Source organism: Salmo salar, chromosome ssa16 (assembly GCF_905237065.1).
Source record: "Salmo salar chromosome ssa16, Ssal_v3.1, whole genome shotgun sequence".
In the NCBI taxonomy this organism is placed as follows: domain Eukaryota; kingdom Metazoa; phylum Chordata; class Actinopteri; order Salmoniformes; family Salmonidae; genus Salmo; species Salmo salar.
Genome location: NC_059457.1, coordinates 38155687 through 38179348, shown reverse-complemented (window position 1 = coordinate 38179348; position 23662 = coordinate 38155687). Strand labels below are relative to the sequence as shown.

General features: G+C 42.9%; 1 protein-coding gene across 4 annotated transcripts in view; it reads left to right on the top strand.

The window, feature by feature from the left end:
* LOC106573610 (potassium/sodium hyperpolarization-activated cyclic nucleotide-gated channel 2) overlaps positions 1-23662 on the top strand; it is a 136039-nt gene that overhangs the window by 2302 nt on the left and 110075 nt on the right. The window contains exons 2-6 of one of the 4 annotated variants that reach the window (XM_045697223.1): positions 6758-6840; positions 7853-8056; positions 8161-8276; positions 8384-8483; positions 21884-22013. The exons of 1 other annotated variant lie outside the window; for it this stretch is intronic. The gene's annotated coding sequence lies outside the window, so the exon portion shown is untranslated. The remainder of the gene's footprint in view (positions 1-6757; positions 6841-7852; positions 8057-8160; positions 8277-8383; positions 8484-21883; positions 22014-23662) is intronic. 2 more of the 4 variants (XM_014148808.2, XM_014148807.2) reach the window with 2 other exon arrangements.

The following is a 23662-nucleotide window of genomic DNA, read 5'->3' as shown; positions in this document are numbered from 1 at the left end:
GATGGCCACTCCAATACCTTGACTTTGTTGTCCTTAAGCCATTTTGCCACAACTTTGGATGTATGCTTGGGGTTATTGTCCATTTGGAAGACGCATTCGCAATCAAGCTTTAACTTCCTGACTGATGTCTTGAGATGTTGCTTCAATATATCCACATCATTTTCCTCCCTCATGAGCCATCTATTTTGTGAAGTGCACCAGTCCCTCCTGCAGCAAAGCACCCCCACAACATGATGCTGCCACCCCTGTGCTTCACGGTTGGGATGGTGTTCTTCGGCTTGCAAGCCTCCCTCTTTTTCTCCCAAACATAACGATGGTCATTATGCCCAAACAGTTCTATTTTTGTTTCATCAGACCAGAGGACATTTCTCCAAAAAGTACGATCTTTGTCCCCATGTGCAGTTGCAAGCCGTAGTCTGGCCTTTTCATGGCGGTTTTGGAGCAGTGGCTTCTTCCTTGCTGAGTGGCCTTTCAGGTTATGTCGATATAGGACTCGTTTTCCTGTTGATATAGATAGTTTTGTACCTTTTTCGTCCAGCATCTTCACAAGGTCCTTTGCTGTTGTTCTGGGATTGATTTGCACTTTTCGCACCAAAGTACGTTCATCTCTAGGAGACAGAACGCGTCTCCTTCCTGAGCGGTATGATGGCTGCATGGTCCCATGGTGTTTATACTTGCGTACTATTGTTTGTACAGATGAACGTGGTACCTTCAGGCATTTGGAAATTGCTCCCAAGGATGAACCAGACTTGTGGAGGTCTAAAAAATCTTTCTGAGGTCTTGGCTGATTTCTTTTGATTTCCCCATGATGTCAAGCAAAGAGGCACTGAGTTTGAAGGTAGGCCTTGAAATACATCCACAGGTACACCTCCAATTGACTCAAATTATGTAATTTAGCCTATCAGAAGCTTCTAAAGCCATGACATAATTTTCTGGAATTTTCCAAGCTGTTTAAAGGCGCAGTCAACTTAGTGTATGTGTAACTTCTGACCCACTGGAATTGTGATACAGTGAGTTATAAGTGAAATAATCTGTCTGTAAACAGTTGTTGGAAAAGCACACACAAAGTAGATGTCCTAACCAACTTGCCAAAACTATAGTTTGATAGCAAGAAATTTGTGGAGTGGTTGAAAACGAGTTTTAATGACTCCAACCTAAGTGTATGTAAACTACCGACTTCAACTGTATGCTGCCAATTGAACGACATCTATTGCAGGATAAATCAATGTTAAAGTTTACATAGCTGACCATATATAGATGTTACATTTTATTTTTTATGTTGGATATGTAGGCTTCTTCTAACCCATTGCTTTCTACTACATACAATAATATGAATAAATTATATCTTTACATTAAAAACCAAAGTCTATCATAATTCCAGTCATTTCAATAAATGTTATACCCCATGATCTTCAAGAATAGGACTTGGAAATATGGAACTATAGATTAGCCAAATTGTTTTTACCTGAGCATAACCCCAAAACTAAGGACTTATTAGCCAGCCCTACTCTGTGTTTATGATTTTGTTGTCATGGAGGACTGATTGGGGCTCATTGATTCGAGATGAAAAAAAAAATGCTGCGCTCATGGACTGGCATGCTTTGAGCGCTGCTAAAAAGTGCTATTTACATGTGAAAAATGTATGTCATATGCTGCATTTGCTATAGGCCTATTGTTTACCTTTTTGTTGGTGACACTTTGATATCTTGATAATATGCAGCTGTTTAAAGGGAAAATCAACAGATGAAAAAATAACAAAATTGTTGGACCTCTGTTTTGGTAAAAAGCTGAGGGATAGGCCTGGAGAAATGTAACCACTCTCAGATTAATAGACAGAGCTATGCATTTAAAGACTGACCATCCATGATAGCAAAATGATTGTTTTAACCATGTTATGAGGGTATACAGTGTTTGTTTACATTTACAATGTTTACAAACATTGGAGAAAAACAAGCTTATATTTTGGGTTCTCATGGAGTGTGACAGTTATAAGTTATGTTCTTCAAGAATCAAATGATATACAGTACCAGTCAAAAGTTTGGACACACCTACTCATTCAAGGGTTTTTCTTTATTTTTGACTATTTGCTACATTTCTACATAATAACTATGAAATAACACATATGATATCATGTAGTAACCCAAAAAGTGTTAAACAAATCAAAATATATTTTATATTTGAGATTCTTCAAAGTAGCTGATGACAGCTTTGTACACTCTTGGCATTCTCTCAGCCAGCTTCTCCTGGAATGCTTTTTCAACAGTTTTGAAGGAGTTCCCACATATGCTGAGCACTTGTTGGCTGCTTTTCCATCACTCTGCAGTCCAACTCATCCCAAACCATCTCAGATGGGTTGAGGTTGGGTGATTGTGGAGGCCAGGTCATCTGATGCAGCACTTCATCACTCTCGTTCTTGGTCAAATAGCACTTACACAGCCTGGAGGTGTGTTGGGTTATTGTCCTGTTGAAAAACAAATGATAATCCCACTAAGCGCAAACCAGATGAGATGGTGTATCGCTGCATAATGCTGTGGTAGCCATGCTGGTTAAGTGTGCGTTGAATTCTAAATAAATCACAGACAGTGTCACCAGCAAAGCACCCCCACACAATCCCACCTCCTCCTCCATGCTTCATGGTGGGAACCACACATGCGGAGATAATCCTTTCACCTACTCTTCGTTTCACAATGACACGGCGGTTGGAACCAAAAATCTCAAATTTGGACTCATCAGACAGATTTCCACAGGGTTAATGTCTATTGCTCGTGTTTCTTGGCCCAAGCAAATCTCTTATTCTTATTGGTGTCCATTAGTAGTAGTTTCTTTGTTCCTTGTTTGTCAACAGTTGATGTTGAGATGTGTCTGTTACTTGAACTCTGTGAAGCATTTATTTGGGCTGCAATCTGAGGTGCAGAAATTCTAATGAATTTATCATCTGTCTCTGCTAGGTAAAGCTTCGCCTTATCTCAGCTCACTGGTCACCATAGCAGCACCCACTCATAGCACGCGCTCCAGCAGGTATATCTCACTGGTCAATCTAGAAGAAAAAGAAACGCACACCTATTAAGGCGAGGTGCTGGCTAGCGGAGTAGAAAACTTGAAAATAAGGGAGAGCCGCACACTCTAGGAGCTCAGATGCAAAAATGTAATATCCAACGTTTCGACAGCCAAGCTGTCTTCATCAGGGTATCATCACAAACACTGCGAGATGACTCGTTTATATAGTGTCAGAAGACACACAGGTGTCTTTAATCATGGCCAAATGTGGCCTAATATCATTGGTTAACTCTGAAATATAAAAATGGCAAACAAAGAACATACAAAAGAACAAATGGATAGCATACGATCATAGATACATTTTAGACTACACAAGCTTACAAACAATTACAATGGCAAAGTCACAAAAATCACAAGAATGGCTTCAAATCAAAGTCTAGATTGAGACCGAAGGGAGCAAGGGTCTTTAAATTAAAGATCCAGGCAGCCTCTCGTTTTAACAATAAATTATCAAGGTCACCCCCTCTCCTAGGGAGGGTGACATGTTCGATGCCAATATAACGCAGAGACCAAATCGAGTGGTTTGCTTCCATAAAGTGGGCCGCAACTGGGTAAGCCAAGTTTTTGCACCTAATGGTGCTACGATGCTCTGAGATACGTACTTTTAATTCACGCTTTGTTTTACCCACATCATTTTTACCACAAGGACAAGTTATAAGATAAATAACTGCCTTAGTGGAGCACGTGATAACACCTTTGATTGGGATCGATTTCCCTGTTTGTGGGTGTTTGAAGGATTTACATTTATAAGTGCCATTGCATTGAGCACAGCCATTACACTTGTAATTTCCATCCAGTAGGTGCGCAAATAGACGTTGTTCAGGAATATCTTGGGGTGGAAAATCAGAGTGTACCAATTGGTCTCTGAGATTTCTGCCCCGCGAGAATACGACCAAGGGAAGGTCCGAAAACACATTACCGAGACTATCATCGGATTTTAGAATGTGCCAATGTTTGAGAACGATTCCCTTAATTTGTTCAGAGCACTTTGAATAGCGGGTAGTTAGAACACAAGAATGCGTCTTTTTGTGAGACTGACCTTGAAAAAGGTCATGTCTCGTTTTGAATTTTCTCAATGGCAATATTAATCTGATCATTTTTGTACCCCCTCTCGTTGAACTTTCTGTGCGTCTCAGCCATATTTCTGTCGAAATCAGATTGTTTTTTACAAATTCTTTTGATTCGACAGAATTGGCTGTAGGGCAAACTATTTTTCAAGGGAAGTGGGTGACAACTATCAGCCCTCAACAAACTGTTACGATCAGTAGGTTTCCTGTAAAGATCAGTATATAGATCATTGGTCACCCCCAAAGCCAATTCCTCCTTTGGTCGTCTTTCTTTCCAGTTCTCTGCTGCCAATGACTGGAACGAACTGCAAAAATCACTGAAGCTGGAGACTCATATCTCCCTCACTAGCTTTAAGCACTAACTGTCAGAGCAGCTCACAGATCACTGCACATATAATGTAATATAGCCCATCCAACTACCTCATCCCCATATTGTATTTATTTATTTATCTTGCACCCCAGTATCTCTACTTGCACATTCATCTTCACATGAATCACTCCAGTGTTTAATTGGTATATTGTAATTACTTCGCCACCATGGCCTATTTATTGCCTTACCTCCCTTATCTTACCTCATTTGCACACACTGTGTATAGATTTTTTTCTACTGTATTATTGACTGTATGTTTGTTTATTCCATGTGTAACTCTGTGTTGTTGTATGTGTCGAACTGCTTTGCTTTATTCTTGGCCAGGTCGCAGTTGTAAATGAGAACTTGTTTTCAACTAGCCTACCTGGTTAAATAAAGGTTAAATAAAAAAAATATATAAAAAAATCTGCAGCAGAGGTAACTCTGGGTCTTCCTTACCTGTGGCGGTCCTCATGAGAGCCAGTTTCATCATGGCGCTTGATGGTTTTTGCGACTGCACTTGAAGAAACTTTCAAAGTTCTTGAAATTTTCTGCATTGACTGACCTTCATGTCTTAAAGTAATGATAGACTGTCATTTAGCAACTACAGATTACCCCTTTAAATCTATCAAAAGTGTGCGAGTTTGAGCATGTGTCCATTAGGCCTATAGATTTTTTTTATCAGCGTATATTACATTGGCTGGGATCTGCACTATGCAGCTGTTGCAAGAGCGCATTTTTCACTGGCTGTCCACTGGTTTCAAAAACAATGATTGATAAGAAGCTTAAACTTCTTGAATTCAACCATTATTGGGTTCAAATACACATTTAGATTTGTGAACCACAATCCACAACAACCACAATCCATAAGTCGCAAATAGCTAAATGAGGGAGCAGCAGTGTGATTCACATAAATGAGCTATGTAGATATCAATAATAAGTGATGTCTGTATCGCCGTAGACTACATCACTGCTGTCATCCTTACCTCCAAGCATTTATTGAAGTTGGATAATCTTTGGATGCCGACAGCAGTCGCACCATTGGAAGACATACCTTGGACTGTAGCCTACAAAAGCCTATTGCTGTGCTTTTCCCGCGATCGATCAAACACATTTGGTGTGTCATCATAGTGGTCTCTGTCTTGTGGTCAGACTCGCTCAGGTGGAACAAACTTAAACTTTCGTATTTTTTCAATGCTGATTAGAATGTAATTGAGAAAACAGAAAAGTGTCAAAGATGTTTTTTCCGCAAACATCCATTCTGAATTTATAAGTAATCCTTGAAGTAATCATCTAGTTTTTCCAAAGTATCTGTAATCTGATTACAATATTTTTGCTGGTAACGTAATGGATTACAGTTACCGTTTTTTTTTGTTGTAATCCCTTACATGCAACATGTAATCCATTACTCCCTAACCCTGTTAGCGTCTTATGGTCAGATGCCGAGCAGTTGCCATACCAGGCGGTGATGCAACTGATCAGGATGCACTTGATGGTGCAGCTGTATAACTTTTTGAGGATCTAGGTACCCATGCCAAATCTTTTCAGTCTCCTGAGGGGGAAAAGGCGTTGTCGTGCCATCTTCATGACTTTCTTGGTGTGTTTGGACAATGATAGTTTGTTGGTGATGTGGACACCAAGGAACTTGAAAATCTCGACCTGCTCCACTTCAGCTCCATCGACATGAATGGGGTTGTGTTCGGCCCTCCTTTTCCTGTAGTCCCCTTTTCCTGTAGTCTCCTTTGTCTTGTTCACGTTAAGGGAGAGGTTGTTTTCCTGGCACCACACAGTCCCTGGCCACTAGGAGTGCCGCTTCTGGATGAGCATTTTCTTGTTTGCTTACGGCTTTAAACAGCTCGTTGAGTAAGGTCTTAGTGCCAGCGTCGGTTTGTGGTGGTAAATAGATGGCTACGAAAAATATAGATGAAATCTCTCTTGGTAGATAGTGAGGTACTATACCTCGAGACTACCTTAATATTAGACATCACACACCAACTGTTTTTGACAAATAGACACCCCCCCCCACCCCTCGTCTTACCAGATGTAGCTGTTCTGTCCTGCCGATGCACGGAAAACCCAGCCAACTGTATTTTATCCGTGTTGTCATTCAGCCATGATTTTAATGTCCCGTTGGTAGGATAGTCATCCAGTTTATTCACCAGTGACTGCACGTTGGCTAATAGAATGGATGGTGGAGGTGGATTACCTACTCGCCAACGAATTCTCACAAGGCACCCTGATCTCCGCCCCCTGTATTTACTTATTTTCTTCATATGAATGACAGGGATTTGGGCCTTGCCTGGGAGCAACATTACTTATATCCTTTGCGTCGGACTCATTAAAGAACAAATCTTCATCCAGTTCGAGGTGAGTAATCGCTGTTCTGATATCCTGAAGTTCTTTTTGGTCATAATAGATGGTAGCATCAACATGATGTACAAACTAAGTTACAAACAATGTGAAAAAACACACAAAATAGCACAATTGGTTAAGAGTCCGTAAAACGGCAGCCATCCCCTCCGGCGCCATTCTTCTGAATTAGCGAATGTGCCTAACGTTAGTGATTAGCGCTAACTAGCTAACATTATTTAACATTAATTACCATGTCACCACAGGGAAAAGTGTGACTACATGAACGGTGACCTAACGTTAACTAGCTGGCTAACAAAGGACTTGTGGGCTCAATGCTTTCCCATACAAATCACAAAACGGTTTTGTTCCACGAGTGCATTTGTTGTACAAAACTAATCAAATGACCTGTGAACAGTTATACATGTCAACAGGGATGGAAATTAAACTAGCCCGAGGATAGTACTTTTCAGACTGGGCTAGTAGACAATGTGCCAAACTAGCCTGACACAACAGTGAAATGGCTAGTAGAAAATGTGCCAAACTTTACAAACATCGCATGCCACAGATTTAGGACCTGAATGTTACCCGGGCTAGTAGAAAATTGTGGTCTGCTGGCCAGTGCCCAAAATCCTGATTTTCCATCCCTGCATGTCAGTCCCTTTCAGATGATCCCCCTATCACTGTTTATCCAACCTCAGTGACCTCACAGCTGAGGGTTTTAACTTCTCTCTTGAGAATTAGAATCAGAAGTACAGTCATATAGCTCATCACAATACTAAACCTCTTCGGGCAAATAGTACCCTAGACTGTCCTGATCATCTAGTTGAGCATTCCAGATAATTACTCCATCCCAGCAGAAATGTCCCATTCACATTGTAGGATTTTAGATGTGCAGATAGATGAAAGCCCAGTCCATTTTACAGTTACTATAGTCAAGTGTAGGTCTGTGGGTTATGGAATTTTAATATAGATTTGACCATTTTAGTAATTAACTTAGCTAGCTAGTAAAAGTAACATTTTTTTTCAGATTGGTGGACCGGAAACCTAGTGGCAACAATCAGGTCTGTATCTGTCATTTTCTGGTGGGAAAGAAATGGCTCTGTATTTACCAGAAAAGGTAGCTCATCTTCCAATGCAGAAGAGAAAGATCCAGACTGTTGATTGGGAAAAAAGAACAAACAATGAGGCATGAGGATTGGGTGTTGAGGGACCACTTGTCACATTGTCCAAGGTGGGTTTGTGTTATGATAAACAATGCATTTTCTGTCCAGATAAAGATGTTGATACGGCATTGAGAAAGACCCACCACTGACCAAATGTCTCTTTGTTTTCCAGTCCAAAAGGAGTGCATCCCTTGTGCCATCTAGTGCACGGGCATCCTTTGCCAGTGTGATCCGAGTACAAGTGTCAAGTTGTAGAGACTACAACAGATCGAGCCTGTGGACAGACAGGTCAGTAACTCAGTAACTCATCAAATATGATACAATATTGTGTAAAACATAGAATTCATAAATGCATCCACATTTTGACTTTATGTCCCCTTTTCCCCTTGTTTTAGACACGAGGAGTGACATGCGTAACACCAGGCTCACCCCATGAGAAGCAGTGCATGATCAACACCATCCTCAGCAAGGAGATCACGCTCTCTAACTCTGGGGGTAAGACATAATTTAAACATCACAACTATAAATTCCCACTGTGCCGATGATAAAATGCAATATGAATTGTGTCGTACTACTGAATGAAACTGTGAGGAGATGCACTCAGACCAGCCTTTGTGATTGAACTTACATTAACTACATTACTATAGTTGGCTGCTTTGAGCAACACTTGAATGTAATATAACCTATTCTATGAGCCTATTGTTTGTGTTTGATCTTTATTCATTGTTCACTTGTTTTTCAACAATGTCAGGTATAGGCAGGGATGACTGGAGCCTTCAGCTAGTAAGACACAGGGAGTAAGAAATTATTTGAATATCACAGATATAAATTCCCACTGTGCCCATGATCAAATTAACTACATTACTTTAGTTGGCTGCTTTGAACAAAACTTGTATTTAATATTCTATCGCGTTTCAGGTATGCGCCAGATGCAGACAGTGTCGAAGAAACAAAAGTTTATTTCTAGTACAGGGGCAGGCAAACGACAGGTCAAAGGGAGGCAGTGGTCAGTAACCCAGAGAGGGTGCAAAAGGTCCAGAACGGCAGGCAATCGCAGGGTCAGGGCAGGCAGGGGTCAATAGTCCAGTGAGGTGGGGCAAGGTATAGAATGGCACGCAGGCTCAGGGTCAGGGCAGGCAGAATGGTCAATACCGTGAAGGACTAGAAAACAGGAGCAAGAACAAACAGGAGCAGGGAACAAACACTGGTTGGTTTCACGAAACAAAATGAACTGGCAACAGACAAACAGAGAACACAGTGATAAATACACAGGGGATAATGGGGAAGATGGGTGACACCTGGAGGTTGGTGGAGACAAGCACAAAGACAGGTGAAACAGATCAGGGTGTGACAATAACCTATTCTGGGAGCCTAGTGTGTCTGTATGAACTATGTGAAATAATTTTGGACCATTGGCTTCCCTGAAAACAGTTGCTGACAAGCGGAGCAATAGGAGTCTGTCAGAGGTTGTCACGCTGGATGGGGATGGTGATGGAGGCTTTGTGGTTCACACAATGAAGAAGCAGATGTCCCTTCCAATGATGTGGAGTTGACCTTGGACCTGGTGTCAGTAAGGATGGTCTTCACAGAGGCAGTAAGACCCTCCTTCCTTGATATAGGAATCCTTCGACTTCACTGTCTTTTCAATGGTAAGGTCCCTTGCACCATAGGGACACTTGACCTCCAACACAGCTGTGGTGCCCACCAGACCATCCGGTGAGACACCCAGAATCCCAGACTCCGTGAACCAAAGCACTGACTCCTGCACATCCATCCCTGTAGCCATTTTAAATGCCTTGATGCCCTCCCCTTTGTTGCCCCACTTTACAGACACCCATCCAACGACTGTGATCTGAGGACCCTTTTTAGCAGTGATGGAGTAACATGCTTGGCCCTAACCACTGCTCCATAATTGCTGGCTGTCTACCTCATCTTCTCATGGTGTGTCAGTTGGGGTTGGTGCACTGTCGAACTGTTGCCTGCCATATAGCTTTCGGCTGCTTCACCAACAGCACCATGCCAACCAGGATGCCTGCTTGCCCAAGGTGCCTTTGTTTTTTAAAAACAATTTCCAGTACAGACAGGGATGACAGGGAGGGTAGCAGTTGTTCTGGCTCAGGTTCAAGGAGACATGCCATTCCACTGAACCTGCCCCAGAGACGGTTCCTTAGCCACTGAAGATCCTCCTCTGTGGGCTCTCAGGACAGAGGGTTGTAGTCTTCGGCCAGGTACAGGTCCTCCACTGACTGCACCTGGTTGTGCATGGCTGACTTCCTCCACTTGCATTCCACATCCGTACGGCCGATATTGTGACCTGCCAAAATAGGCTGCATGGCTACCTGTATGAGCTCCACGGAGGCATAAAGAGAATCACCTGGTCACCAAGAGACCTGCCAAGAGGGAAGATGTTAAGTGCCACATGCCTTTCAATTCATGAATTTGAACACCTTGAAATACATTTGTTGTAAGAAATGTGTTGTATAAATAAAGTTTGATTTGAATGATGACATTATAGCTGTAGAATATTTAATATACTGTAATTTTCACGAGGACCAGTGCCGTTTTTTCCCCTTTTTTTAACTTTGAATTGACAACATTCTGGAACTGTGTTATCACTCATTTAAGTCTTGTATCCGGGGTAATCTGGTTAATGATTTTATAATTGATTAAGTGTCTCTTTCTTTGTAGAATGTTGACAGCTGTATAGAACACATTGTATTGCTAAGATTCTCAAATTTGATAGCTACACTCCGACACAGGATAAACTTTATCTCTCATATTGGCCCTGACCAAACCAATAAGTTGCCCCTCACTATAGCTGCACTTCTCCACATGGTATCAAGGCTCAGGAGAAGACCCAGATGCAGACAGTTTCGAAGTAACAAAAGTTTAAAACAAAAACAGGGGGGCAGGCAAACGACAGGTCAAGGGCAGGCAGAGGTCAACAATCCAGATCAGAGTCCGAAACAGGAGACAAAGGGCTGTGAGACATAGGTTTAACTTTTTAGTGACAGGAAATTTATATGAATGACATTCCCAAATTAAACTGCCTGCTACTCGGGCCCAGAAGGTAGGATATGCATATTATTCGTAGATTTGGATAGAAAACACTCACTGGATAGAAAACACTTATTAGTAGATTTGGATAGAAAACTGTTTGAATGATGTCTGTGAGTATAACAGAACTCATATGGCAGGGAAAAACTTGAGAAAAAAAATGCAACCAGGAAGTGGTTTGTAGTTTTTTCAACTGATTGCCTTTCCAAACTACAGTGTCTGTGGGGTCATTTTGCACTTCCTAAAGCTTCCACTAGATGTCAACAGTCTTTAGAACCTTGTTTCATGCTTCTACTGTTACTGGGCAGAGAATAAGAGCTGTCTCAAGCCTGGGACCAGTGAGTTGTTTACTGCGCACTCACACAGGCGCGCCGCTCCTTCTTTTTCCTCTGTAATGAATACGCTATTGTCCAGTTGGAATATTATTGAAGATTTATGTTAAAAAGACCCTAACCTCTTGGGGCTAGGTGGGACGCTAGCGTGCCACCCGTGGTGCACTCCATCAACAGCAGGTGCATTTCAAGAGCGGCAAATTTGAATCCAAATAAATGTCAAAATTCAAATTTTTCAAAAATACAACTATTTTACACCATTTGAAAGATAAACATCTCCTTAATCTAACCACGTTTTACGATTTCAAAAAGGTTTTACGGCGAAAGCATAAATTTAGAGTATGTTAGGACAGTACATTTACAAGAGTTGTGTGTAATGTTTTGTCAAGTCAAAGACAGGGTCACCAAAACCATAAAACCAGCTAAAATGATGCACTAACCTTTTACAATCTCCATCAGATGACACTCCTAGGACATTATGTTAGACAATGCATGCATTTTTAGTTCTATCAAGTTCATATTTATATCCAAAAACAGCGTTTTACTATGGCATTGATGTTGAGGAAATCGTTTCCCTCCAATAACCGGCAGTCAAGTCAGCGTCACAAATTAAATAATTAAAATTAGAAAACATTGGTAAAATATTATATTGTCATTTAAAGAATTATAGATTTACATCTCTTGAACTCAATCAACTTGCCAGATTTAAAAATAACCTTACTGGGAAATCACACTTTGCAATAATCTGAGCACTGCGCCCAGAAAAATACGCGTTGCGATACAGACTAGACGTCATGTTGGGGAGATCTAAAATCGAAAATACTATGTAAATAATCCATTACCTTTGATTCTCTTCATCAGATGTCACTTCCAGGTATCACAGGTCCATAACGAATGTAGTTTTGTTCAAAAAAGCTCATCATTTATGTCCAAAAATCTCCGTCTCGTTAGCACATGATGTAAGCCAGCCGGACTTCTCGTCATGAACGAGGGGAAAAAATATATTTCCGTTCGTTCAAACATGTCAAACGTTGTATAGCATAAATCATTAGGGCCTTTTTAACCAGAACATGAATAATATTCAAGGTGGACGAATGCATACTCTTTTATAACGTATTGGAACGAGGGTACCCAACATGAACTCGCGCGCCAGGTGTCTAATGGGACATCATCGTTCCATGGCTCTTGTTCGGTCAGATCTCCCTCCAGAAGACTCAAAACACTTTGTAAAGGCTGGTGACATCTAGTGGAAGCAATAGGAAGTGCCAAAATATTCCTAAGCCCCTGTGTTTTTCAATGGGATAGGTTTAAAGTCAATACAACACATCAGGTATCCACTTCCTGTCAGAAAATGTCTCAGGGTTTTGCCTGCCAAATGAGTTCTGTTATACTCACAGACACCATTCAAACAGTTTTAGAAACTTTAGAGTGTTTTCTATCCATATATAATAAGTATATGCATATTCTAGTTACTGGGTAGGATTAGTAACCAGATTAAATCGGGTACATTTTTTTTATCCAGACGTGCAAATGCTGCCCCCTAGACCCAACAGGCTAAGGATTGATTGTAAACATCGTTTGACATGTTTCTACGAATGGTAATGGAACTATTTGACTTTTCGTCTCGGATTTTGCGCTCGCGCATTATGCCTTTGGATTAGTGATCTGAACGCGTGAACAAAACGGAGGTATTTGGACATAAATATGGAGTTTATCGAACAAAACAAACATTTCTTGTGGAAGTGGGAGTCCTGGGAGTGCATTCCAATGAAGATCAGCAAAGGTAAGTGAAGATTTATAATACTATTTCTGAGTTTAGCTGACTCCAGAACTTGGCGGGTAACTGTATAGCTTGCTTTGATGGCTGAGCTCTGTACTCAGAATATTTAACAATGTGCTTTCGCCGTAAAGCTATTTTGAAATCTGACACAGCGGTTGCATTAAGGAGAAGTGTATCTATAATTCTTTCAATAACTGTTGTAAATTTTATCAACGTTTATGATAAGTTTTTTTGTAAATTGATGTGCTCATTCACCGGAAGTTTTAGGAGGCAAAACATTTCTGAACATCACGCGCCAATGTAAAATGGGGTTCATGGATATAAATATGAACTTTATCGAACAAAACATATATGTATTGTGTAACATTGAGTCCTGGGAGTGTCATCTGATGAAGATCATCAAAGGTTAGTGATTCATTTTAGCTGTATTTCTGGTTTTTGTGACGCCTCTCCTTGCTTGGAAAATGGCTGTGTGGTTTTTCTTGTTTAGGCACTGTCCTAACATAATCTAATGTTATGCTTTCGCCGTAAAGCCTTTTTGAAATCGGACAATGTGGTTGGATTAATGAGAAGATTGTCTTTAAAATGGGATATAATAGTTGTATGTTTGAGAAATTTGAATTATGAGATTTTTGTTGTTTTGTATTTGCCGCCCTGCTATTTCACTGGCTGTTGGCAGTGTGTCCCGCGGGTGGGACGCTAGTGTCCCACATGTCCCAGAGAGGTTAATCCTAGACACATGAAAAGTGGGATGTATACGGAGGGTACGGGGCAACAGAAGACGAACAGCAGAGGGGGCTAATCATCGTGGAGATGGGTAAAGAGTCAGTTAAACAGGGGGAAAGTTTGCAGGACTCCACCCGGAGGGGCAGATCTCAAGTAGACAGCCATACCCTCTGCCCGAGACGACAGCGGGGAGCTGGTTGCTGCTTGTCGCCGATACCTTGAGGTAGTCTTGAGAAGAGCCAACTGGGCTCTCTTCCAGGTATGGCGACAGCGGCGGACAAACATCTGGCCCAGGGGTATGCCGGCCTCTTCCTCTTGCTCTGGGAAGAGCAGGGGATGGTGTTGCCCTCGAAAGGCGAGAGCCTGGGGGCAGAGCAGGGGAGGGTGTTGTGGTGGGCATATTCAACCCACACGAGTTGCTGGCTCCAGGTGGTGGGGTTGGTGGAGTCAAGGCAGCGATGAGTGGTCTCCAGGTCTTGATTGGCTTGCTCTGACTGGCCGTTGGACTGAGGGTGGAACCCGGAGGACAGGCTGGCCGACGACCTAATGAGTGTGCAGAAGTCCTTCCAGAACCGGGACTAGAACTGAGGACCCCGGTCGGAGACCATGTCCACCGGGAGTCCATGGATCCAGAAGACGTGCTGCACCATGAGCTGGGCCGTCTCTTTGGCAGAGGGTAGCTTGGGGAGAGGAATGTAATGGGAGGCTTTGGAAAACAGGTCCTCTACTGTCAGGATGGCAATGTTGCCATCAGACGGCGGGAGACCTGTGAAGAAATCCAGGGATATGTGAGACCAGGGACAGTGAGGGACAGGCAGTGGTTGAATGAGACCAGCTGAAGCTTGCCAAGGAGTCTTGTTCTGCACACAGATCGTGCAGGCAGCGATGAACGCGGAGACGTCCGGAACCATGGTAGGCCACCAAAAGCGTTGCCGCACAAAGGCCAGGGTCCGATGGGAGCCCGGGTGGTAGACAAGCCTGGAGGAGTGGGCCCACTCCAGGAGCGAGGGGCAGACAGCATCAGGATCAAATATCCGGTTTTCTGCCCCCCCCGGGGTTTGGCTGGGAACGTTGTGCCTCACGGACCTGCTTCTCTATTCCCCAGCTGAGTAAGGTTGGTCTCGGGGTCCGAGGGTGTAGCCGCGGGGCTATAGTGGCATGGCAGCGCATCCGGCTTGATATTCTTGGATCCCTGTTGGTAGGAGAGGGAGAAGTTAAACCAGGTGAAAAGCAGGGCCCACCTAGCTTGCCTGAATTGAGACGCTTGGCGGTGTGGAGATAGTTCAGGTTCTTGTGATCAGTCTAGACAATGAACGGATGTTCCGCCCCCTCCGACCAGTGTCTCCACCCCTCCAACGCCATCTTCACTGCGAGAAACTCACGATCCCCCACATAGTAATTCCTCTCCATGGCGTTGAGGTGATGGGAGAAGAAGGCGCAGGGGTGTAACTTGAGGTCCAGGGCAGAACGCTGGGACAGGACAGCCCCCACTAAGACATCCAAAGCATTGGCCTCCACCACGAACTGACGGGACGGTCAGGAGGAACCAATATGGGAGCTGTGGTGAAGCAGTGCTTGAGGTCCCGTAACGCCCGGTCAGCAGCTGGGGACCACGTGAACGGAACCTTGGGAGAGGTGAGTGCAGACAGCGGGGAAGCCAGGGTGCTGTAGCCCAAGATAAAGTGGCGATAAAAGTTGGCAAAATTCCAGGAAACGTTACACGCTGCACTCTGGACGTAGGCTGGTGCCAATCCACCACCGCTCTCACCTTCCCGGGATCTATCTGTACATTCCCTGCAGTGATGATGTAACAAAGGAAGGGGATGGTAGAGCGATGCAATTCACATTTCTCCTATTTCACAAAAAGCTGGTTCTCCAGAGGCACTGGAAGACCTGTCGGACATGGAGCACGTGTTCTTGGGCTGAGTGGGAGAAAACGAGGATGTTGTCGAGGTAGACAAAGACGAACTGGTTCAACATGTCGCGGAGAACGTCATTAACCAGGGCTTGGAACACAGCTGGGGCATTGGTAAGGCCGAATGGCATGACCAGATATTTGTAATGACCGCTGGCCATTTTGAAGGCAGTCTTCCACTTGTCCCCTCCCTGAATCCGCACCAGATGGTAGGTGTTCCGCAGGTCAACTTGGAGAAAACGGTGGCCCCCTGGAGTGGCTCAAAGGCTGAGGCGAAGAGTGGTAGCGGGAAGCGGTTATTCACTGTGATGTCATTGAGGCACGGGTGCAGGGTTTTGTCCTACTTCTCCACAAAGTAGAACCCTGCGCCGGCAGGGGAGGCAGAAGGACGGATACACCCTGCAGCTACGGAGTCCTCGATGTAGTTCTCCATAGCCTTGGTCTCCGGACCCAACAGAGAGTACAGTCGTCCCCATGGCGGGGTGGTGCCAGGGAGAAGGTCGATCCCGCAGTCATAGGGTTGATGCGGAGGAAGTTGTCATGACGTGGCCCTCTTTGGGTTTTCTATGTACCATCCCCCTACCTCCCCCTACTCAGGCCCTGTGAGAGAGGTCGTAAATTCCTAAGAAAATGTCCCGCCTCATGGCCACAGTATACAGACAGTGTTTTCATAGAGAGACAAAGGAATTCTTCCACCTCACAGGACTGGAGAACCGAACGACATTTATGTTCTGGAGAAGGTATAAAAGATTGTTGAAGAATCCAGCTACAAACTGGTCCGTTTGGTACAATTTTGTGAAACTCCTGAGAGACAATACGGCCACATTACCATGGCTCGGTTTATATAATAGCCTCAGTTGTGAGACTTATATCTAATGGTTGTATAAAATGAATGAATAAGGATGGAACTGTTTGTGAAATTGTGTAAGTGTGATTTTGGACTGTTTAACCTGTTATGGCTAGGGGGCAGTATTTTCACGGCCGGATAAAAAACGTACCCGATTTAATCTGATTATTACTCCTGTCCAGAAACTAGAATATGCATATAATTATTGGCTTTGGATAGAAAACACCCTAAAGTTTCTAAAACTGTTTGAATGGTGTCTGTGAGTATAACAGAACTCATATGGCAGGCAAAAACCTGAGAAGATTCCATACAGGAAGTGACCTGTCTGACAAGTTCTTGTTCATCTTGGCTCTTTTTATTGAAGACTGAGGATCTTTGCTGTAACGTGACACTTCCTACGGCTCCCATAGGCTCTCAGAACCCGGGAAAAAGCTGAATGATATCGAGGCAGCCTCTGGCTGAAACACATTATCGCCTTTGGTAAGTGGCCGATCAGAGGACAATGGGCTTAGGCGCGTGCACGAGTCGACCCCATGCTTTATTTTCTTTCGTCTTTTTACCTAAACGCAGATTCCCGGTCGGAATATTATCGCTTTTCTACGAGAAAAATGGCATAAAAATTTATTTTAAACAGCGGTTGACATGCTTCGAAGTACGGTAATGGAATTTTTTGGTCACGAAATGCGTCGTGCTCATCACCCTTCTTTACCATTCGGATAGTGTCTTGAACGCACGAACAAAACGCCGCTATTTGGATATAACAATGGATTATTTGGGACCAAACCAACATTTGTTATTGAAGTAGAAGTCCTGGGAGTGCATTCTGACGAAGAACAGCAAAGGTAATAACATTTTTCTCATAGTAAATCTGACTTTGGTGAGTGCTAAACTTGCTGGGTGTCTAAATAGCTAGCCCTGTGATGCCGGGCTATCTACTGAGAATATTGAAAAATGTGCTTTCACCGAAAAGCTATTTTAAAATCGGACATAGCGAGTGCATAGAGGAGTTCTGTATCTATAATTCTTAAAATAATTGTTATGTTTTTTGTGAACGTTTATCGTGAGTAATTTAGTAAATTCACCGGAAGTTTGCGGGGGGTATGCTAGTTCTGAACGTCACATGCTAATGTAAAAAGCTGGTTTTTGATATAAATATGAACTTGATTGAACAAAACATGCATGTATTGTATAACATAATGTCCTAGGGGTGTCATCTGATGAAGATCATCAAAGGTTAGTGCTGCATTTAGCTGTGGTTTGGATTTATGTGACACTATATGCTAGCTTGAAAAATGGGTGTCTGTTTATTTCTGGCTGGGTACTCTGCTGACATAATCTAATGTTTTGCTTTCGTTGTAAAGCCTTTTTGAAATCGGACAGTGTGGTTAGATAAAGGAGAGTCTTGTCTTTAAAATGGTGTAAAATAGTCATATGTTTGATAAATGGAAGTTTTTGTATTTTTGAGGAATTTGTAATTCGCGCCACGCCCATCATTGGCTATTGGAGCAGGTGTTCCGCTAGCAGAACGTCTAGATGTAAGAGGTTAATGAAGGAAACTCAAATTCCCTTTGGAGTCTTAACTACGCCCTTGGCACGCCCCCAGGGACACAGACAGGACCTGGCGTCATGAATCAGCCTTTTCTATGTTCCCAATATAAACCCCACCCAGATTTTCTATCACCACACCAGCTTACCTCGAGAAGAGATGGCCAAGGTTTGACCATGCATTCCTCGTTCTGAACTTTAACCATACCACGTGGTTAAACTCTTAGACTATCGATACAGACAGAATAATAACAAGTCTTTGATATTAATTACTAGTCTGCAGTTAGGAATTCGGTATCATTGAACACGTAGACCAACGAAACATCCGTCCTATAACAACATTAATGAATGTCACTTTGAAATATCCATTCTAACCGAGAGGGAGAGAGAGAGCGAGAGCGCGGAAAACTCTCCAACAAAGATCCCGACAACACACTGAGCGTAAATATATATATTGATTGCAATTGTTCCCGAATGAGTGAGCGTTCATGTGCAAAGGATTAGCATTTCAATTGTTAATATTTATCAACTCTGTAGTGCCTTCTCAGCTGACCCACACTCCCCTTTTGTCTAACAAGCCGCCATAGCCCACTATGGCACATTCCTTTATCATTTCTTTGTAACGATACATTTACATTTTAGTCATTTAGCAGATGCTCTTATCCAGAGCAACTTACAGTAGTGAATGCATACATTTCATACCATTTCATGCATTTAAAAAAAAAAATGTACTGGCCCCGTGGGAATCGAACCCACAACCCTGGCGTTGTACACACCATGCTGGTGTTGCAAACACCATGCTCTACCAACTGAGCCACAGGGAAGACTGTTTGTTATGCATTTCTGTGAATTACTTAGATTAGTAAATAAATGATTTTAAGACAATTGATGTCATAGTGAAGACTGGGTTCGTGCAGATAACCAACAATTTACGACGTTTGGAATGAGACTGACGTGAGGTAAATTAACACATCATTAATCAGAGGACTCATAGATCAGATATTATAATATCTGAAAGTTATATTAGGAAAATTATAACTTTGTAATCTGAATATTTTCCTTGGTGCCTCGACCTCCTAGTTAATTACAGTTACACGATTAATCAGTTTAATCGCGTAATAATAATTACAGAGAGTTATTTGATAGACATGTCTTCAGTTTAATGATGCCAAAGACACGACATAAATGGAGCCCCCGTGCGAGGAATCTAAGATAGAATTGGACTTTGCTGTGGAATTCTATATATCAATTGTGCAAACAGAATTTTACAAACAGGCTGCTATCTATACGAATTGGTTGTGTGTGTATTCCCATTGGAACAAGCTATTTTGAGAGCCTCCGGTCGTATGTCGATAGCAATGAGGGATAAATTCCAGATTTAGTCAGTTTGGCCAAACGGCACTATGGTTCCCTGACACTCGTAGGTTGATGGGGGTGGTATTGTGGGTGACCCGGCCTATAGAGCGCCCATCCAGCACTCTGACATGCATGGGAATGGAGAGGGGCTCAGTGGGGATGCCCAGCTCGGACACCATGGTAGCGTCCATGAAACTCTCATCGGCCCCAGAGTCGATGAGTACGCAGAGAGATTTCGACTGGTTACCCCACAGCAACATGGCATGGAAAGGGGTGTGAGTAAGGGGAGAGGAAAAGTTATCCTTATGGCCCACCAGAGTACTCGCCCCTACTGGTGGGCCTGGTCTTTTAGTGGACAGGAGGAAACATAATGACCAGTAGTCCCATAATACAGGCAACTCTTTGTGTGAAGCCGGTGTAGGCATTCGGCTGGGGACAGCCTAGCTTTGCCTAGTTGCATCGGCTCGGGAAGAGGTGAATTGGCAGACTTCGGAGACTCTCGGGGAACTCGAGTAGCCTCGGGTCCTCTCGGCCATGGATGACATCGGGGTCTTCCGGGATACCTCGGAAGCGAGGTGGAATCCTTGGGAGGGCGAGTGACCTCCTCCTTCCTACGTTACCGTAGCCTCCCATCGATCCGGATGGTCAAGGCAATGAGCGAGTAGAGATCCATCGGTAGTTAAACATACAAATTCTTCTATAAATCCACCCTTTGACTAAATATTACACACACAACATAAATGTATTTACAATACTGGTTTCTCAATGTCAGGGGTTAGTTCTATCACTACTTCCAGTTATAGCTCTTCATTTTCAAGATTTTCACAATAACCTTCACACGTCAGAACTAAGAACTAAGGAAAGTTTTATCCAATTGCAGATCATCAGGATTGAATTGGTCATCATCGTCCACCAGTCCTGGAGGCAGGTATTCTTGATTCCATTGGTCTGAGTTAGGAATTGGTCCATACCTCACCATCTGCTGGGTCACAGCATTCTCCAATGCCTTGCTCACCAAGCCTCGGACACAAGGAATAAAACAACAACCACATAATACGAGCATACCCATACAAGCAGTAGCAGGCCCCAAGATGGTACCTACTATGGTTTTCCATTTGCCAAACATTTCATCACATCACCCTGTCACAGATGTATTAACCCCTGAGTTCTCAGCCCATTCTTCACTTAGAGCGGTCAACCCTGCCAGAGCTTTTGTAACCATCCCATCAGGTGCTGTATTATTTGGGATGAAAGTACAGCAATGGCCACCCACCATTCTACAGACTCCTCCCTTTTCTGCCAATAACATATCAAGAGCCAGCCTATTTTGCCAGGTCATAAGGGAGGTGGCAGATAATTGGTCAGAGATCAACCTTCACCGCACCTCTAGTCTGGCTCACAAATCGTTGTTGGTTGTAATATATGTAATTAATCCAATTCACATTTTTGTTTATAGTCACCCACCAAAAGAACGTAGTGGTAAAGCCTTCCCCTACTTGATTCATAGCTTTGTATTCATCTGGTACTCCCCTGGGGATGCCTATAGCGTCCAACCAGATAGGGCCATTCTCATCCTGGTCAAAATCCCTCCTGTTCCTAATTAGGCCTCTTATAACTGGCCTCTGATGACTAATTCTAACTGGTTGGACCAATAACACCGGGGCACAAGTACCTACCCACCTTTTTGGTAGTATCTGCCAGATACGTCCTTTGCTGGTACAAGCCCACCATACATCCCTTATAGGGGCTGTGAGGTTCAGAATTTTCTCCTGTGCTTCCGAACCTAAGTCAGTCACATTAACTACCATCTTACAGCCATTAAAATCACCTACATTCTGCCCCTCTCTGATTCCTATTTTGTAGGTCACTCGTCCTTGACGGTCGGTATGTTGGGTCGTTTCTCTTTTACTTCTTAGCAATGGTGGGGACGTAGTATAATTGGTGCTGGGAGGTGGTGGATCTGGATGTATCAGGAAAATTACCAAGACTATGATGCAGCTCAGGGTCCCCCATATTCCCAAAAAACGCCAACCCTCTCCTGCCCTTAGTCGGTCTGCTAGGTACCACCCCATACCCACACCTCTATGAGTGCACACAGTGATGATAAGTCAGGGTAGGGAATCTTCGTTAGGGAGGTAACCCCTGGGCCCTATTAGCACTCGGTTCTGCTCCCTAACTCTGTGTGTTTTCACCAGTGTTTGTATGTGTTCCTACCTTTTTGCAGTGTGTAACGTGGACCCAAGTAGCTCTCTCAGCTATTCTAATGGCAAAGGTGGTTACCAACAAAACCTGGTATGGACCTTCCCAACAGGACTGATTCCAGTTTTTTCTCCTCAGGGATTGGATCCACACCCAGTCTCCTGGTTGGATTGAATGATTCACCTTCTTCTGTAATTCACCTGTGGGACCCAAAAGCTTTGACATACGAGTATGGTTAACAAATAATCTTCTCCTGTGTTTTGCTAAGGTATGTACTACTTCTATGACGGCTTGCTCCAGTCCTCCTAATTCGGGCATTCTATTTGGTCTATCAAACACTTTCTCGAATGGTGACAGTCCATTTTTATCTGGGGTTATCCTAATAGTCATTAATACTATTGGTAAGCACTGTACCCAATTTCTACCTGTGCTCATGTGTGTTTTCCTTAACCGTACTTTAATCGTATCACTCCTGTGTTCAATTAATCCTGCCGATTGTGGGTAATATGAACCGTATTTCTTTTCTTATTTAATGTTCAATTTCTGGCCTATACTATCTTCTACTTGCTTAGCAAAAAATGTAATCCATTGTCTAAAGAAATAGATTCTAGTAAACCAAATCTAGGGATAATATCTTGACCCAATGCTTTAGCTACCGTAATCATGTCCGCCAAGTAAGTTGGGAATGCTTCTACCCATTGAATATATTTATTATTGTTAAACACCACTTCTTTCCCTCTCTTCGGGATAGTTCAATGAAGTCCATTTCCAATTGTTGGAATGGATATTCTACCGGGGAATATTCCCCTGGTGGTGCTCTAAGTCTGCTCTGGTGATTGTTCTGTGCACAAATAACTTAACGTAATTTTTTTTAAAGTAGTTATCCCATAGGCCAGAAAGTATTTCCTAACTTGCTCTACCATCCCCCATGTTGACACATGGCTCTGCTCATGTGTCAATATTGCTGCATATCTAAACAGTGACTTTGGTAAGATTGATAAATTATCCTTATGTCAGACATTATCTTGTAAGATTGCCCCTTTCCTTTTCCACATGTCCAATTCTTTCTGGGGTGTTCGTTCTTGGCTATCCTGTAACAATTCTCTGTCAATTGTCCTATCTTTAAGATTTATCTGTGCTGCTTTGTATGGTTTTTAAGCTGCTTCCTTTGCTTCCTCGTCGGCCTTCCGATTTCCCTGACTGACAACATATGTTCCTTTGGTATGGGCCTCACACTTGTATATTGCTATTTTCTTAGGTAACAATACTGCCTCTAATAGGTCTAGAATCAATTTAGCATGTGTGATTTCCCATGCCTCAATTCTTCCTTGTGCTGTGAATACATGTACGGTATTAAATGCATACGCGCTGTCTGTATAGATAGTAACCTTTTTATCCTTTCCTTTGTCGCAGGCTCTGGTCAACACTACTATCTCGGCCTGCTGTACAGAATAATTTCTGGCCAATGGTTCAGCATCTAACACCTTAACCTCTATGGGCTAGGTGGGACGCAAGCGTCCCACCCGTGGTGCACTCCATTTACAGCAGGTGCATTTCAAGAGCGGCAAATTTGAATCCAAATAAATGTCAAAATTCAAATTTTTCAAACATACAACTATTTTACACCCTTTGAAAGATAGACATCTCCTTAATCTAACCACGTTTTACGATTTCAAAAAGGTTTTACGGCGAAAGCATAAATTTAGAGTATGTTAGGACAGTACATTTACAAGAGTTGTGTGTAATGTTGTGCCAATTCAAAGACAGGCGTCACCAAAACCATAAAATCAGCTAAAATTCTGCACTAACCTTTTACAATCTCCAACAGATGACACTCCTAGGACATTGTTAGACAATGCATGCATTTTTAGTTCTATCAAGTTCATATTTATATCCAAAAACAGCGTTTTACTGTGG